The sequence below is a fragment of the Canis aureus genome, chromosome 25, assembly GCF_053574225.1.
Source record: "Canis aureus isolate CA01 chromosome 25, VMU_Caureus_v.1.0, whole genome shotgun sequence".
Lineage (NCBI taxonomy): Eukaryota > Metazoa > Chordata > Mammalia > Carnivora > Canidae > Canis > Canis aureus.
In genome coordinates, this window is record NC_135635.1 from 7,914,781 (window position 1) to 7,932,598 (window position 17,818).

Sequence of the window (17,818 nt, forward strand, 5' to 3'; positions counted from 1 at the left end):
CCTGGTACTATCCTTATAATTTTGTCATGTTTTTGTTGTTTTTACTTTTTAATTTTGAAATAACAGAACTTACAGAAAATCTCACAGAACTATGACAAAGAATTCTTTGATACCCATCACCAAATTTAAGTGTGACTATTTGTCTCACTTGTTTCATCACTCTCTCCTCTTTGCCCCTAAATACTTCAGAGTATATTTTCTAAAATCATGAGAATATTTAACACAATACAATGCTGTTTTCTAAGTTTTAGTCCTAACTCATATTTCTCCAATTGTCCTAATAATTTCCTCTATAGCATTTTTTCTTGGTCCAGGATCTACTTCAGGATCCACTCTGCACTTTTTTTTCATAACCCCTTAGCATCTTTTAATGTGCAATGAATCCTTAACCTACCTAAGGATTCACAACGTTCACAGTTTTCTTTTCTTTTTTTTTTTTTTTTGAAGAGACAAGGAAGATGAAAATGTTTAGTTCTCCTCATTAACTTTTTAACATTGATTGATTCAACTTCTTTATTAAGTGCTTTATATTCCTAAGACCTCTTATCTACAGTAGAAGACAATACTAAGCAAAACAAACATTTAAAAACTGGTTATACTGATCAATTTTTTTAAAGTCCAGTAGTTTTAAGAATCCGATTTACAAAAAGTTCTGCCTAAGACTACATTGATTAATGTTTTCTTTGTTGCCTGGAGACTAAACATATTGATCCAGTTTTCATTGTTTTATAATTAATGCAGAACAGAGATGAAACTGAGTAGGAAACAAAATATTACAAGAACACAAAGTAACCAGATTTCAAGTTCATTTGTTACTACATACTGATTGGAAAGAAAAGTCGTAGGACTAAGAAGAACCAGAAAAAGAATCATCCTGCCTTATAAAAAAAAACTTTAAAGAAGCCAAAAGAAGGTCAAAACATTGAGCTAACTTCTCAGTCTAATAGCACAAGCTCAATATAAATATTTATTGGATGGCTGAAAGAATGAAAACTACTCAGAGAACAACAAGGCTAAGTGCTTTTAAATAAGACAAACAGAAATCTTGTACCTGTGGCAGACACTGTCAGTGTCCCACCCAGTATCCTTGTCCTGGAGGTCACAAGTATCTTTGGGGAACAATTTCTCTACACACTGGTGACTTCCTCCTGAAGACTCTGTGTCTCACTGGGTGAAAGTCTTCTCTGCTTGCATGCAGGGCAAGCCAGAAAAGCAGGGAAGTCAACACCCCTAGGAGCAAGCCCGCGCTAATGGGGGATGGAAGTTGGTGGATAAATATGCCAGCTCCCTTGCTTGCAGTGGGACAATTACAAGGTGCCTTCAACAGAGTCTCTCAGAGTCCTCAGCGGGATCAGCCTCAGTCACCCAGTGATAAGCTCCTCATTAATGCACCTTTTACTGATTTTCCTCCTGTCCCTCTCTCCCTTGTCAAGCTTGGAACCATTCTTCAAATAAACTCCAGCAACCAAATCCTTGTCTCAGGGTCAAAAGTGGTCTGTGGCAGCAGGGGCTAAGATCGGGTTTAAGAACTGCATCATGTGACTACCCACTGGTGAACAATATCCCATTCACATTATGTATTGAGTTCTACAGAGAAAGAGAACCAATAGGAAATATATAAGAGGAGATTTATTGCAGAAATTGGCTCACACAGTTATGGAGCCAAGAAGTCCCATGATCTGCCCTCTGCAAGCAGGAGAGCCAGAAAAGCCAGTACTATAATTTGTCCCAGTTAGAGGGCCTGAGGACCTGGAGAGCAGATGGTATAACTCTCTGTCCAATACTGAAGGCCTAGGAGAGGGGCTAGGGGACCCAGTATAAGCTCCAGAATCTGTAGACCAGAAAACCAGGAGTTTTACATGTCCAAAGGCAAGAGAAGATAGATGTCCTAACTCAAGAAGAGAGAGAAAGAATTAATCCTTTCTCCACGTTTTTGTTCTATTCCAGCTCAGTAGATTGGATGATGTCCACCCACCTCCACATTAGTGATGGCAGATCTTTACTTAATCTACACATTCAAATACCAATCTCTTCCAGAAACCCTCACAGACATTCCCCAAAACAGTGTTTTACCAACTATCTAGGTATCCTTTAGCCCAGTCAGGTTGACTCACAGAATTAACAATCACAACACGGTTGTGAGTCTCGTGTAGATGCTGGCACAAGGTGATGGATCAGCTGCTAAAAGTTTCATTGAGGGTGACTTGGGGAGAAAGCTTTCACTAGTTCAATAATTATACATTTTCATCATTTGAAAAGTATGTAGAAAATAAAATGTATAAGACAATGAGATTGGCTGGTTACACCAGGATCCATTGATCCCTTATAGGAGCAAAAGGGTAATCGTGTGTGTGTGTGTGTGTGTGTGTGTGTGTGTGTGTGTGTGTGGTAGGAAAGCAAACACAGCCTAGGCTCAAACTCTGGATCTAGGAGTTAATGTTGCAGAGCTTCAAAGATTGTTCAGCCAAGACATGTCTGTTATACTAATGTTATGGCCCTGGTTGAGAAAACCTGGAACCCTAAACATATAATAAGATATTTGATTGAATATCCCTGCAGATAAAGAAAAGACCTACACTGGCTCTTTAAAGTCTCCTAAACCCTCAGAGTCTGCAGAGGTGTCCTGTCCTTCCTTGTTAAAAGCTGGAAGCATTTCCAAGCAAGAAGATACTGTAGGATTCTCTCCCATACAAGGGAACAGATCCCCCCCAACAGGAGCTACCTCTACTTCCTTTTCTGGCTTCTAGGCCAATAAACAGGGTTAAATTCCAACACAACCCACCTGGAGACATGATGGGCTTGATAAAGAAGAAAACAGTTTACCCACCCAAAAGCTAAGAATTAGCTAGTATGTATCAGCAGGAGCCAGGGGAGTACCCACCGGATTCATTTTTTATGGTACTGATCTAGGGGATCAGAACATAAACTGATTCAACTTAAAAGGACTGTCTTGGGATATAAGATTTACCTCCCTGTCAAAGACACTAGGAGAGACAGAAGACTCAATATTAGGATGATTCTCAGAATTCAGGAGAAAGCAGTAACGTAGACTCCTTGCAAGATAATACTTGTCTTTAAAATTCAAACCCCACCTTTCCTCAATTATTCTAGACCAATAGTTAGTGGCAAGCCTCATCATGATCTGAATGAGAATGTATAGTCCCTGCCGTGGGAGGAAAGGGACCTGGCTGACATGGATGAAATGAGCCAGGATAACATACATGGGAATAGACCTTGAGGGTGTTGGACTGGGAGACTGGAGTACATGTGGGACAGAGGAGAACTGACTGATAAAGGGGCATTCTCCCATGACTCAGGATCTAAATCTTGGCAAGGACACCTAGTGTCAGGCCCAATTACACTGCTCACATTCCTTACCAGTAAAATGAGATACAGGTGCCAGAACTTTCTTGGCAGAGCTTGAGAAAGCTGCCAGAAGAATCCAAGAGTGGACATGTAAGAATGGACTTATGTTAGAAGACCAGAGAATTCACTAGCTTATAATACTTCCTAAGAGCACCCAAAACAAGATATACTGTACCAGGGAAGACCATCACCATTGTTGAGAGGCCCAGAACTTCTGTAGGCCAAGGCTGTTATTATTGCCATCCCCAGTGGCAGCAGGATGAGAAGGTTCTGGAATATTGGAGATCTAGAGGAAGAATATAACCATCAGGGGCAAGGTGTACATAATCTTTATAATGGAAAGCAACATCGGAATGTCAGCTGAGGCCTTGATGTGCAGAGATCTATGGTAATGGCTTTAGAAAGCATGAAAGGAGACAGATGGGTAGCCACTGAGAGTATTGCTTGACTTATGTAACCAAAAGAGATCAAAAGCAGGTGATCAGAAAGCTTATGCAACCTGCAGTAATGGAAAATCATGAACTCTCACCTAGTTTGCAGACCTGAGTCAGTGCTCAGGTCCAGATCCCTTTGTCCCTCTAAGGAATGACTCTGCAATGCCACCATTTAAGTATATACAATAATTATACCCCAATATGCCCAAAGAGACATTTGGAAGGTAGTAGCACCCAGATCTTTCAAGGGCTATTATTTATAAAAACTGATCTGACATGAGAGGGCAAAATGCCATTATGTCTCCCTATTAGACTGAGGCATATGGAAGCCAGGTAACAAAGGCCTAAGTACCTGACAGTGGATCTGGTGAACCCACACACTCCTCTTGTTCCTGGTCTCTGAATACCTGGTCCCTGAATACATAATCAAAACTGATATCATGCTGGTTCCCTATATTGATGACATTCTGTTAATAGACATGGTGGGCAGGAAATGGTAAATTCTCTTTGTTACTCCTGGCAAAGATAGGTTCATGTTAAAGGGTTGGAGAAGGTCAATAATCCCCAAACACTGAGGGGCCTTTCGTATCAGTAAAAGGGGTTTCATAATCTGAGGGCATGTTTGGGAACATCTTCTAAGGTAAAAGATGAGTTATTGCACCTTGTACTTCCTACACTATAAAAGAGGCATGGCCCTTCATAGGCCTGTTTGGATTTTGGAGACAGCATCAGTCATATCTGGAAATACAGCTCCAACCCTTTTGAGAGGATGCCAGTTTTGAGTGGTGCCCAGAGCAATAAAGGGCCCCGCAAAACATTCAGGCTGGAATAGAAACTCTCTTGCCACTCAGGCCACATAACCCAGCAGATCTCATGAGACAGAAGTAAGATAAGGATGCCGTGTGGAGCCTCTGCCAAACCCCGGTGGGAACATCTCAGCACAGACCTTCTCAGAGTTCTGGAGCAAGTCCATACTGTCTGCAGCAGATAAATGCTCTCTATTTAAAAAGCAGCTTTAGGCATGCTATTGGGTAGAATGAGTATCTGGCCATAAGGCATCAAATGACTCTAAACCAGAGCTTTCCAATCAAGACCTCGATATTATCAGATTCATAAAGTCATACATTTAGATATGCACAGAAGAAATCAATTGTCAGATGAGAGAGATATATTTGGAATCAGGTCCACAGAGCAGAAATGTGAAACATATACAGTTGTCAATGGCCTTGACTTACATGTTACCTACCCAGTCACATCAATGCTTCTCTCTCAGTTCATACCTATAGCATTGTTAGAGTTTCCTGATGACCAGATAAGAGGAAGAGGAAAATACTCCGGCATAGTTCATAGGCAGGTCAGCTCAATATGCATGATGCTATAAGCAGAAAAGAGATTGATGCTGCATTAAAGTCTCATGCCAGGGTAGCCTTGACAGAGAGGGGTGAAATGAAATCTTCCCAGCATGCAGAGCTTTTAATGGTACATTTGGTCATCAACCTTGGGTGAAAGGAGAAATGGCCTGAGGGAAGGAAAAATTCATGGGCAGTTACAAATGACTTGGTTGATTGGTCAGGGATCTGGAAAAAACAAGATTAGAAAACTGCAGACCAGAAAGTCTGGGGAAGAAGCATGTGGATAGACCATTAGGAGCAGTCACAAAGTGTGCAGATTTTTCTTTCTCATGTCAGTGTCTACTGCCCCATGTCTAGTGCCCATCTGCCTCAGAGAAGGTACAGAACAATCTGATGGACAGGAAAACTCACTATCAGCCAGCGTCTTCCTTGGCCACCCCAGTGCTTGCACAATGAATAAGGTCATGAACAGAGCAGCTCTGGTGGCAGGGATAGTGACAATATATAGGACCAAATGCACAGACTTCCTCTCACCAAAACTGATCATCTTGTCAGCACCAGAAACTGATGAGGGACCCCCATGAAGAGGACCAACAAGCCAAGGCAAGTTGATTACATCAAATCCTTCCAAACTGAAAGGGACAGAAATTCTTTGTTTTGGGGATTGATTATTTATTCTAGGAATAGGTTTGCCTTCCCAGGACACAGTACCTCTGCCAGTACCATTATCTAAGGGCTCAAAAGAAATGTCGAGGTACCAACTAAGAAGCCAATATAACATCTCCTTGCATCAAAGAACCCATTTTATGGTGAAGAAGACACAATGGGCATGTACCCACTGATTCTATAATATAGCACTTTACCTGGAAACTGCTGGCCTGATGGATCATTGACATGACCTCTGGCTTGAAGGTAACACCTTTCTGGATTGGCTGGTATTCATGTTTGATGAATGTAATATCTATGTTGAGCCAAAGGCCATTATGTTGTACTGTCCTGAGCAGCTAGAAGTTAGGTGTGGAAATGAAGGAAAAAAAATTGTTTCCTTAACCATCTACTCCAGGGACCTACTTGGGAAATAATGTGTTTCTGGTCCCTGAAACACAACAGCCTCATGAATTAGAGGTCCTGGTTCCTCAAGAAGGTGGGAATGAGAGGCCTCAATCAAAGCACATTGTAAAGTTTCCATCAAACCTAAAATTACATTTACCATTTGGTTAATTTGGGTTCCTCATACTGGTAGACCAGTAGTAGAAAATACGGAGTTAATATATTAAAAAGAGTAATTGACTCCAATCATCATGAAACACTAAGACTGCTACTACCAAAAAAAAAAAAAAAAAAAAGAGAGTGTCCGGGGGCAGCTAGGAGTATTCACTGGAATGAATGAATTCCAATGCTTCCTTGCACGGTGATATCTATAGCAACGATAGCCTAACAAAGTACAGAAACCCCAAGGAATCATACCCCCCAGGGATGAATATCTGACTCACTCCATTGGGCAAGTTCCCTAGGCCAGCAAAACTGGCGAAAGGTGAATAACTGTAAAATGGTGGTAGAGGAGGGTGATAATGATTATCAGTACAGTCTTGGGGACAAACTGCAGCTTATAGAATCAAAATGAATTTAATGTGGAACACAAGCAGATCTAGAAGATGCAGTGGATGCTACACTCATCCCACCTCAAAGTGAGATGAAGCTTCTGTGGAACAATCCCTGCACAGGCCAAAGACATCCTATATCCAACATCTGGATCTCTCTGGGGCAGGACCATCTTTCTGTGGCCCTGGGAGTAGACTCTGCCCATACACAGCACAGGCTGAAAGTGCCAGGGAGTTCATGTTCCCAGGAGCAGTCATCATCTGATCAGGAGTGGGTGTTTCTGGATAAATACCCCAGCTTCCTTGGCCTTTGATGAGACAACTGTAAGGTATGTTCTACACATTGAGCTTGAGTCCTGGCTGTCCATGGTGGGGACTCACTCATTAATATACCTTCTAGGTTTTTCTCTCTTCCCTCTCTCACTCCCTCACTATGCTTCCTGGTATCACCCCTCAAACTGTTGGTGCCCAAATGCTTGCCTCAGGGTCTACTTTTGGTGGAAACTAAACCAAGATAGTACTTGCATAAAATGAAGTAACAGATTTTGTAGAGTCGGTAATTAAGATCAGAAATAACTAGTATACTCTAGTTGAAAGTTTTACTGAAACTACTCCCAGGTTTTAAATGTACTCATTTATAAAACATAAAATTAGGAGAAAAAGAGCTATCCTGGAGTTTCTCTTTAGGAGACAATAAATTTGAAAAACAATGAAATCCTTGAAATAGTGGATAAAATATTAACACTATTCTTTTAAATACATACTTAAATTCACAAGAAAATTCGACAAAGACACAGAAACTGAACACAAAATGAAATCTGAAAACCTGAATGATAAGGAGTTAAAAGTGGCTCTGGGATGATCAAACGCAAGAGGCTGAGAGCAGAAACAAATGCAAAACTTCTCTGAAGGGAGCAATTCACAATCCTGGCCATACAAGCCCCACAGATACAGCCTTGTCAAAAATGAACTCACAAGCCAATATTTAAAAACCTCAAGCATAAAAAGTCATCACGAAGAGTCAGACCTCAGGAAAGTTCAGGTATTGTCAGATAAAGACTATAAAATATCTACATTTAAAAGAAATAGGAGACGAATCAAAATCAAAGCATGGTCCAAGATACCATAATAATATTAGACATTTGATATAGAACTTAGAGAAAAGAGCAATGTAGGAATGGATAAAATATTCAGAGGTTGGATTAAACAATAGACTAGCTATGGCTGACAAGAGGATTCATGACCTAGAATATAAATCTAAGGACATTAAGAAAGAAGTCACTAGAGAGAAATAAAAAGTTGGAAAAGAGAAAAGAGAACTTAAGTGATATAAAAGTGATCATAAGAAGATGTAAGATAGGTCCAGGAACAGTTCCAGGAAGATAGGGCAGGAAGGTTTGAGAAGAAATATTGTGAAATGTTTTCAGAAAGTAATAAAGACAAAAGTCTGCAGATTCAGAAGGCGTCATGAATACAAAATAAAATAAATCCAAACCTAGGCAATTGCCTAAAATTCACAAAGGATCAAAAAGCCAACCAGAGGGGAATAAAGTGGAAAAACAGAAATTAGACTGACAACAAACTTCTCAAAGCAGGAGTAGAAAGTAGAATAAGGAGCAGTAATTTTACCCATACACTGAAAGAAGTTGTCAACATGGATCTTTATGCTCCACTAAATTATTGATCAAGAACAAGAGCTTTTTCGATAAAAGAACCTGAGCTTACCACCAACGGACCCCCATTTCTAAAGGAGATAATTCAGGAAAAAAGAGACTGAACGCAAAAGGGAGGAATGAAGCTTTATAAGAAAGAAAGATAAGCAGAGAAACTGGTAAACATGTGGGAAAATATAAAAAACCTTGGTCATACACATCATGATTGTAACATGATGATCACTAATCTACAGATATGAACAAGAGAGCGAAAACACTAGACAGGGGCGCCTGGGTGGCTCAGTCAGTTAAACCACTGACTCTTGATTTTGGCTGAGGTGATGGTCTCAAGGTCATGGGATGGAGCCCAGCATGGGCTCGGGGGAGTCTGCTGGAGATCCTCTCTTCCTCTGTCCCTCCACCCACTCGCTCTCTTGCTCTGTCTCAAATAAATAAATAAATCTTTAAAGAAAAACACTAAATGACAAAAACAAGCATAATTAGGTGTAGATAATGAAAACAAAACTATTCTAAAATCCATGTCACATTCAGCATAATGTAAAGATCCCCATCAACTCAATAAGAAAAATCCTGCAACCCATTAAAAAAAAAAAAAAAATGGGCTTAATAGAAAAGACACAAGCTGACATTTCACAAAAGAAGAGATCCAAAAGGCCAGTTAATTTATGAAAAGGTGTGGCACTTTATTATCTACCAGTAAAATGCAAATTAAAGCCACAACATAACCACCGAGAAATTTAAGTGACTATCGAGCATTAATGAGGATGTGGAAACCTGAGAGCTTTCATAGACTGCTTGCGGCAGTATGAATTAGTACCACCAATTTCCAAACCACTTTGGGAAACCACTTGGTACTATCTACTATGGTTGTACACACTCAAACCCTCTGATTCAGCGGTTCCACTTGTAGGTACCCACTCAGCAGAATTGTGTACATATGTCACCAAAAGATACATGCAAGAGGTTCATAGACTCAATCGTCACAGTCATACCAAACTGGAAACAGCCCAGGAGTCCATAAACAATCGAATGCATAAATAAATTGTGGCACACCCATATTGTGGAATGCTATCCAACGATCAGAACAGAGGGGACAAGGCTCGCAAACATGGCATTGACTGAAAAGAGTGGGGCACAAATAACTACCTGCTGGATGATTCCTTTAATACGAAGTTCAAAAGCAGGCAAAAGTTACTCTCTACTTTTAGAAGTTATGTTAGTTATTATGACTGGATAAGAGGGTGGTAGGAGGTATAAGGGAGCACATAGTGGGCTTTGGGGGTTTTGGTAATGTTCAGAGTAATTCACCCAGGTGCTAAACAGTTTGTGAATATTCACTGAGGCATCTGCTTATAAGTTGTGGGATTTTATGCATGTCTACTGCAATAAAAACTTATTTTTTAAATTGCCTTAATAAACACCAGCAACAAAAAGTCAGAAAAGGTAATTTTTAAAAAGGTGCCATTTGCAAGTATAAGTTTCCTAGGAATGTATCTATCCAAAATGTTAAGACCTTTAGGGAGAAAAAAATAAATTTTTATTGAGAAATGTCAATAATGACAGGAAAAATGGAGAGAAAAAAAGTATCATGAATAAGAAGACTAAACTCATAAGGATATTGCTTTTTTTCCTAAAGTTATATATAGTTAACGCATAATACTGATAAAAATCCCAAATTTGTTGGGGGCAGTAGAGGTCCTGAAAAGCTGGTTTTAAAATTTAGGTAGATGGGGTGCCCGGGTGGCTCAGTCGGTTAAGCATCTGCCTTCAGCTCCAGTCATGATCCCAGGACCTTGGGACTGAGCGGTGGATCCTCTCGCTCCCTGCTTCTCCCTCTCCCTCTGTCTGCCCCTCCCCCTGCTGGTGCTCTCTCTCTCTCTCTCTCTCTCTCTCTCTCAATTTCTCTGTGTGTGTGTGTCAAATAAATTAATAAATAAAATCTTTAAAATGAAATGAAATAAAATAAAATAATAAAATTTAAGCAGAAAGTCAAAGAGCCAAAAATGGCCATATCAATTTTGAAGAACAAAGTGGGAGGGGCTTTTCATATCAGCTACTAAACTTTATATAAAGCTGTGATAGCAGCTTTATAACATGGTATCAACACACGGTGACAAAGAGACCGATGGGCCTATACCTAGGAAAAGGCCCTGGCACCGCATTAAAAGATCAATCACGAGTCTGTTCTAAATTAAAGATTCAAGGAATATATACATCAAATGTTACAATTCCTTGCTTTAATAAAAATTTTCAATTAGCTAACCAACCATCTCAAGCAAGAGGGCCTCTGTACCATACTTCTTGTCTGGCCTGTAAATGTCAATGGAAAACAACATATTCTGGAGCTCCTGGGTGGCTCAATGAGTCAAGCATATGCCTTGGGCTCAGGTCATGATCCCAGGGTCCTGGGATGAGCCCAGCTCGGAGCCCTGAGTGGAGCACTCTCTCCTCTCCCCACGCCCACTCTGCTTGCTCACAAGCATGCATGTGCTCTCTGTCTCTCTCTGGCTTAAATAAATACATAAAATCTTTTTAAAAAGAAAATAGCACATTTTGAACCTGTCTGTTGAATACCTCTTGTGAGCCAGGATTTGTAGAAAACACAAGGAACAAAAAGAAACTTCCAATATGGTCCTTACCCTTTGGGGAGCCCATGCAACAGTATACCACCTTACATCCTCATGACTAACGAAAGACATTCTCTTTCTGCTCATATAGACTGACCACTTCAGGAAATCAAGTAATTAAAAGAGCAATTAAAAGAGTGATTAAAAGGGGAAGTAGACCCATTTTGTAAACAAATTGCTTTCTCCATTCTACTTCTAATTTGCAAGGAAAAGTATTGCGCCCCTTTAGGGAGGATCTTTCTAAACCCCCTAGGCATCCCCACTTCTCCCTCAGATACCTTTAACCATAGATAACTTGGAACCTCTGATGCCCATTTTTCTTATCAATGTCCTCTCTAGATGGCTGCTCTGGATGCTGGCGATTTTTCCACCTGTGAATGGCTCATCCTGCAGTTTTAGCCATCTTCCTCCTCCAACATCCCAGATATCCTGTGAACCTTTCCCAACAATCTACCCCATAGGGCCAAAAGCACTTCATGGAGTGCTTCTCTCTCTGCCTCTCTCTGTCTCTCATGAATAAATAAATAAATAAAAATCTTTAAAAAAAATTATGAGAAAGGGAAGAGGGGGAGAGCGTGCCTGCAAATACAGTATGTCTGAAATAAAAACATTGGCCACTGGTAATCAGTTGGCAAAAGCAAATTCATTCCATCAGTGCCAAATAAAGACATTTTGATAAGCACTGTTGCCATCTGTTGAGCCGTCTTTATTCAAATTGTTTTTCATTATGCAGAAGGGTGACCTTAGAGAAACAGAGCCCTAGACACACCACTTCAGTCATTTCAATCCCTTCCCCCTCTGGCGCTCCCACAGCCCCCATTCTTCAGCACCTGTACACGAACACACTGCTTCAGGAAGAGCTGCTATGCTAGAGAGGTTTCTCCACATTATGCTATCATTTCAGCTAAAATAAAAATGAAATGACCTAGGATCTCGATTCATTTGGTAAAACACTAGCTGTACAAAAATTATATCTAAAGGGGATTATGAACAAATTCAGAGAAGTAAAAGAAAACATCAGAGCTTTTCCTCTATTTGGATTTTACTTCCTATGACTAAAGGCCCAATATTGCACCACTTTTAATTCTTTTTGATGCTTTAAAGATATTCTTTTTACATCATCTCCAGTGAGTATGTGCGTGCATGTGTGTGTGTGTGTGTGTGTGCGTTTGTACCTGGTCCATGATTAACTATTTAGACAAGTATGCTCATATTTTATGATTTTATGGTCTTTTAATGAGAATACACAGGTCTATTGAAATCCCAAGAGTCAAACAATAATAACAGCTAGATTATTTCCACAGTGCATTGTTAGCTGGTGAAATACACAGAAAGAAGGAATTCTAATTGTTGGATACTTCCTGGCAAAATCAAGAAAGTGCCAGTATCAAAACTTGAAGAATGAGTGTCAACAGCCTAGGAAGAAAATTCTGGAGCCTGTAAAGGACTATTAAGACACACTGACTTCTTACAAACTGCTGGTGGGCATGTAAACTGATACATTCATTTCATAAGCTGTTGGCACTATATGTTAAAATATACAGCATTTCCACTCCTAGATCTATGCCACAATATACGTGAGCATGCGCACCAAAAGATGTGTACAAGACTGTTCATTGCAGCATTATCTGCAATGAAATAAAATGGAAATGATTCAGTTGTCCATCAACTGGAGAATGCATAAATAAAACAAATAAAATGAGGTGTAGTCATACAATGAATCTTAGGAATAAAAGTGAACAAACCCTGTTACATAATACAAGGATGTAAACCATAGCATAATATTGGACAAAGAAAGTTAGAAACGGAGGAATAGGGACCCCTGGGTGACTCAGTGGTTGAGCTTCTGCCTTTGGCTCAGGTCGTGATCCTGGGATCTCAGGATCAAGTCCCACATCGGGAGCCTGCTTCTCCCTCTGCCTGTGTCTCTGCCTCTCTCCCTGGGTCTCTCATGAATAAATAAATAAAATCTTTAAACAAAAAAAAGAAATGGAGGAACACATACTGAATGTTTCCATTTATATAAATACCACCAATAGGAAAAACGAATCAATCGTGATAAACTAATGAAATTAGTGGTGGTGGAGCTGGGACAGTGCCTGGGAGGAAGCACCTGGTGCTTCTTGGGTGCTTGACGATGTTCTCTTTTTTGACTGACTAGTGGTTTAATGGATGTTTGCTCCGAGATAATCCATTCAGCTGTACATTTATGTAATAGGCATCGCTTCTTCAATAAAACATTTTAAAAGAACTGATGATACATCCCCAGTACTTTTGATGTGCAAAGGAGACATTACGTGAAAAATGTCAACAATTCTGAGTTGAAAAGTGATTCAGAAGAGTTGGACTCTGAATGTGAAGTTTTCAGAATATCTCAAGCAATTTATTTGGCTTATATGTTCCTTTTTTATATAAGCACAAGAGAGATGTATGATTAAATTCTCTATATAAATAATGCTTAAAGAGCTCTTTAAATAAATGTGAATTTAAAATGCGAAGTAATAAGAAAGCATAGTGGCACAGTTTAATTGACGGTCTTTTTTCCTTAGAAGTACGTAAAATAATGATGCATTTTACAATCAGTGGCTATGTAGATAGGATGAAATATATTATAAAGGCAATTGTCAAGAAATTTAATTTATCCAATCAGGATTTGAACACAGTGAAATTAAGTAGTTGGCACAAGCATAAGGAAACGTCTAAGAAGCGGCCACGTACCTGTGAAGTTGAGTCAATATTCGCCATAAATATTGTAACCCCAGCACGTCTTCACTTGTATGGTGATTAAGCAAAGTGACAGTTAAGCATAAAGTCCATGCGGAGAAAATAGAAGAAGGATTGAATGAGAGCTGCATATCTGCTCTTGGTTTTTTTCATTTCAAGTTAGCCTAGGGAAATTATTCACCTCAAGTCTGCCAGTTTGGACTAATTGCAAGTACTAGTTATGAGTATCAACCAAATATCGAATTCCCACTATTATTTTGTTTCTAAGTTATCTGTGCCTGTATTATCTCCCCGACTTGGCCATACACAGGGATGGTCATATTTCTCTTGCATCTTCTATGGCACCCAGCAAGGGCTGAAAATATAACAGGCAGTCAATAAACATCCCCCGAGGAAACACTTCTGTATTGCAACCTCTAAATTCAAATGAGTATGATCCAAATGGTTTTTGCCAAAGATGTCAAGAGGAAGCTAAAGAGCTCCTATTTTTAATTCACCTTCATTGAGGCTAAACACCGTAATTATATTCATGTAACACCCAGCTGAAACCTATCTTCCCAGTTTATAGGAAAAGTATGGCTGGGGTGAAGGCGTAGCCTCAAGTGCTAAGGTAGGATAGGACTCCCAGTCTCTCAACGAAGTCCCTACTACCCTACCAGTATTTCTGGGCATTTCCAGCAGGTGGCTCACCTACACTCAGTAACAAATCCAGCCTCCCTGACTGCTACTGCCTCTCTTTGTTCTACCCCCAAGGCATCTTTCAGCCAACTGGTGGCTCACTGGGTGCTCCCCCTCCTCTCATAGAGGGGATACCTATGTTTCAAAGTGTTCTCTTGGAAAGGAGGCCGATCATCTCTGTCTCCTTTGGGGTCACATTCTGTCAAAAAAACTACACAGGCCAAGCTGACAGTGCACTAAAGTCTCCGAATTTAGAGAAACAGCTCCTTCAATCTTCCTCTGCTCCACACTCCCACAATAGTATCTGGGTATCCTTCCTCTGGACTTAAAGACGATCCCAAGAATGCACTCAGAGATGTTATGAAAATTGCCTTTCTCTTTGGACTGGATGGAGTCCCTGGGGGGAAAAAAAAGTCTCATTGGAACTTCTTAACAAAGTTTTTTTTTTTTTTCGGTGTCACCAAACTGTCACCTAAATTATGTAGAGGCCATATTTAGGCAATAGGCTTGAGCCATGGAAACCTGAGTAAGGTAAAGAGACCCACCACGGTGACCATCAGCCTCATCAGGGGACCCACCTCAAAATAGCAATAAAGCCCTAGCTGACCAATGGGCGGCTTACAACTGGGCACAGGTAGCAAGGAAGGAAAATTCTATACGTTCCCATACCTCCTCACGTCCCCCCTCATCTACAGCACCCCACCACCGCGTCTGGTAGACAGTCTCTCCTTTGCTGCCCTGCCTGCTGTTTCCCTGCAGTGTTTTCAATAAATTTCTATTTCCTTTGTTCTGCTTTGGGTGAATTCCTTCACCACCGGCAACGCTGGCCTCCACCCCAGTGGGTGGCCCCACAAAGTAGTTGAGTCAGCAATCCTTAAAGATACAGCTGGATGGGGCAACCTGATTTTAAATTAGCAATTTCAATTTGAGTGTTTTGCTTGCAATACCAAAATGACTTTTATTTCTACATATTTCAAGGGCCGGCAGGTTATCTGTGGCAGGGTGGCCCAGCCTGTGAATGCCTGGCTATTCAAGTTGAGTAGGAACTAGCCCCTGATTAGAGAACCTGAAGGCCATTTTCCTGGATAGCTGGGAGCACCGGGACTGGGCTGCTACTATCGCTCTTGCTGAGTCACTTGGGAGTCTTTTGCTGGAGTTTGCCTTGTACTTTCTAAGTTTGTGCTTTCTGTGTAAAAGCCCACTCATTTGGATCTGCATGTAGTTTATTTTCTTCAACCAAAAAGTCAGTCCTTATTCAGAGTCACACACCATTCCTTACTGGATCACTCTTCTTTCCCTGACCTTTCCAGGAGGCTCCTCAACCCCCATAGCAACAGACTTAGTTCAGTAAGCCATCCCATAGTTTGGCAGGCACGCCCGGGCACAACAGAATTCAGGAGTGGACATGATTTATACCAAAGCTATGATCCTTTCCTCAGTGAGTCAAGACACCATATAGACGGGCATACACGAGTTATTTCAAATAGCTGATTTCCTATTGACTATTACATTCAAAATTACACTTCACCAACATCGTTCTGTGTTAGAAATGCATTAAGAAGTCAAAGCTATCACAAACATCAGAGAAGTAAGTATTATAAATAGGACAGTTTTTCTGACAGGCTAGGTATTATTCTACGACGATATCATTTTCTGCCTCATTTTTGGCAGAGCATATTTTTTAGGTAAATAAATTAATATCTGCTGTTGGCAATATTCCATGGTAGAAACTTGCAATGGATAAAACACTATTATTTATGTGGCTTTGAAGTCACTCATAGTTATACAGATATCTACGTTGTGAGTTAAATGTGGTTTTTGAATTGGGGCACATAATGACTTAGATGAATGTAGACTGTGTTGAAATAATGAAAAGCTCAAGAAGGCTGACTGAAGCAGTGTTCACAGAGTTGTGTACATGAAGCTGGATGCACCATCCTTACGTTTACTACTCTTTACTGTTCTAGAATGATCCTTGATGGCCATGTTTCAGTGGGTTAAAGCATTATAGCAGATTATACAATAAGTCTACTGGCAGCATCAGTCAAGAAATTAAGCAAGAATTAGATACGGTAACTATACAAAGGAGGGCTGTTCTGAAAGTTTGCCCTAAGACACTGGAGGTTTTTTTGTTTTTCAATTGGATTTTCAAATGAGTTGACCCTCTACTCCCCTCTACTGGAAGCGATTGGTACTTTTAGACCAATAGTGGCCTGAAAGATGGATTAAAAAAAAATCCCCTTGCTGAGGTACGATGATTATTTTGAGAATTCCAATATTCTCCTCTTGCTTTCAACTATAATTTGCTAACACTTGCTATCTTGATTTCATAATTTCTTCATAAACCTGGAAAAACATTGAATAATTCATCTCCGACGTACAATTCTTATTAAAACTACACATCCAAGAGAAAGATAAAAATTTTTAACTCTGATTATATGAGTACACTATTAATTCACTTACTTTTCTCAGCTACGGTACTAGCTCAACAAGATATCATGTCATGATCCATTCACTTGTTTTAGCCGACTTCACCTAAGGAACTCAAACAGCTTTGTAGATGTATCTAACTAAGCATGCCATGTCCCTTTTTCCCTTCATATCCTCTGCTTCCCACTTCCCCATTCTGCCTTCATCCCCCATCCTACCTCTGCCACCCTCAAGGTCACTGTCTACGCACCTTTCCAGCCAGTGACCCCCACTCTAAATCACTTCTAAATCAAGTGGAAAACACAAGATAATATCTCTACCGAATTCATTAGAGAGCAGAGAAAACCTCAACATCAAACCATAAACAGGTTGGTTGGGTTTACAAATTGTCACCTTCTCGGGGCATTTCAGGTAATTCCCTGAAAACATTATATAAAGAAAAGGAGATCCAGGACTCCATTTTTATAACTTATTTTCAAACAAGCCCTTTGTAGTAGTCCATGGCCTACAACTGCCACTCCAGACCTATGAATAAGGACTAACATAGAGCTATGCTGAATCAAAGCAAAACCTCTTTTATGGTACTTTTGGCATCTTCTTGACCTTGTGCTGCACACAGCCAGCCTCCTTCCTTCAAATTAGCTGGGGTGTGAGCATGAGGCCTAGCAGTGCAGATACAGAAGCCTACACACTCAGTTGCTCCTTTAGCCAGCCTATCCAGCAGGATATCTATTCAAAAGTATGCCTCTCTAATCCCTCTCAGATCACTGCCAAGTACTCTGGCTTTGACTAGTTGTCGTATACACAGCATCTTCATTTCTAAAACTTTTTTTAAAATATTAAGTTATATGATATAGAATTAAACTGAGATTAACCTACCCAGGTGGCTTGGTGGAATTAGCTCTATTACTTAATAGTCACATATGTTTTTGA

General features: G+C 40.2%; 1 long non-coding RNA gene across 1 annotated transcript in view; it reads right to left on the reverse strand.

Annotated features, from left to right (window-relative positions):
* LOC144297588 (uncharacterized) overlaps window positions 1-17,012 on the reverse strand; it is a 43,086-nt gene extending 26,074 nt beyond the window's left edge. Inside the window, exon 1 of the long non-coding RNA XR_013364553.1 lies at window positions 13,772-17,012. This is a non-coding gene — a long non-coding RNA (uncharacterized LOC144297588). The remainder of the gene's footprint in view (window positions 1-13,771) is intronic.
* Window positions 17,013-17,818: the final 806 nt, after the last annotated feature.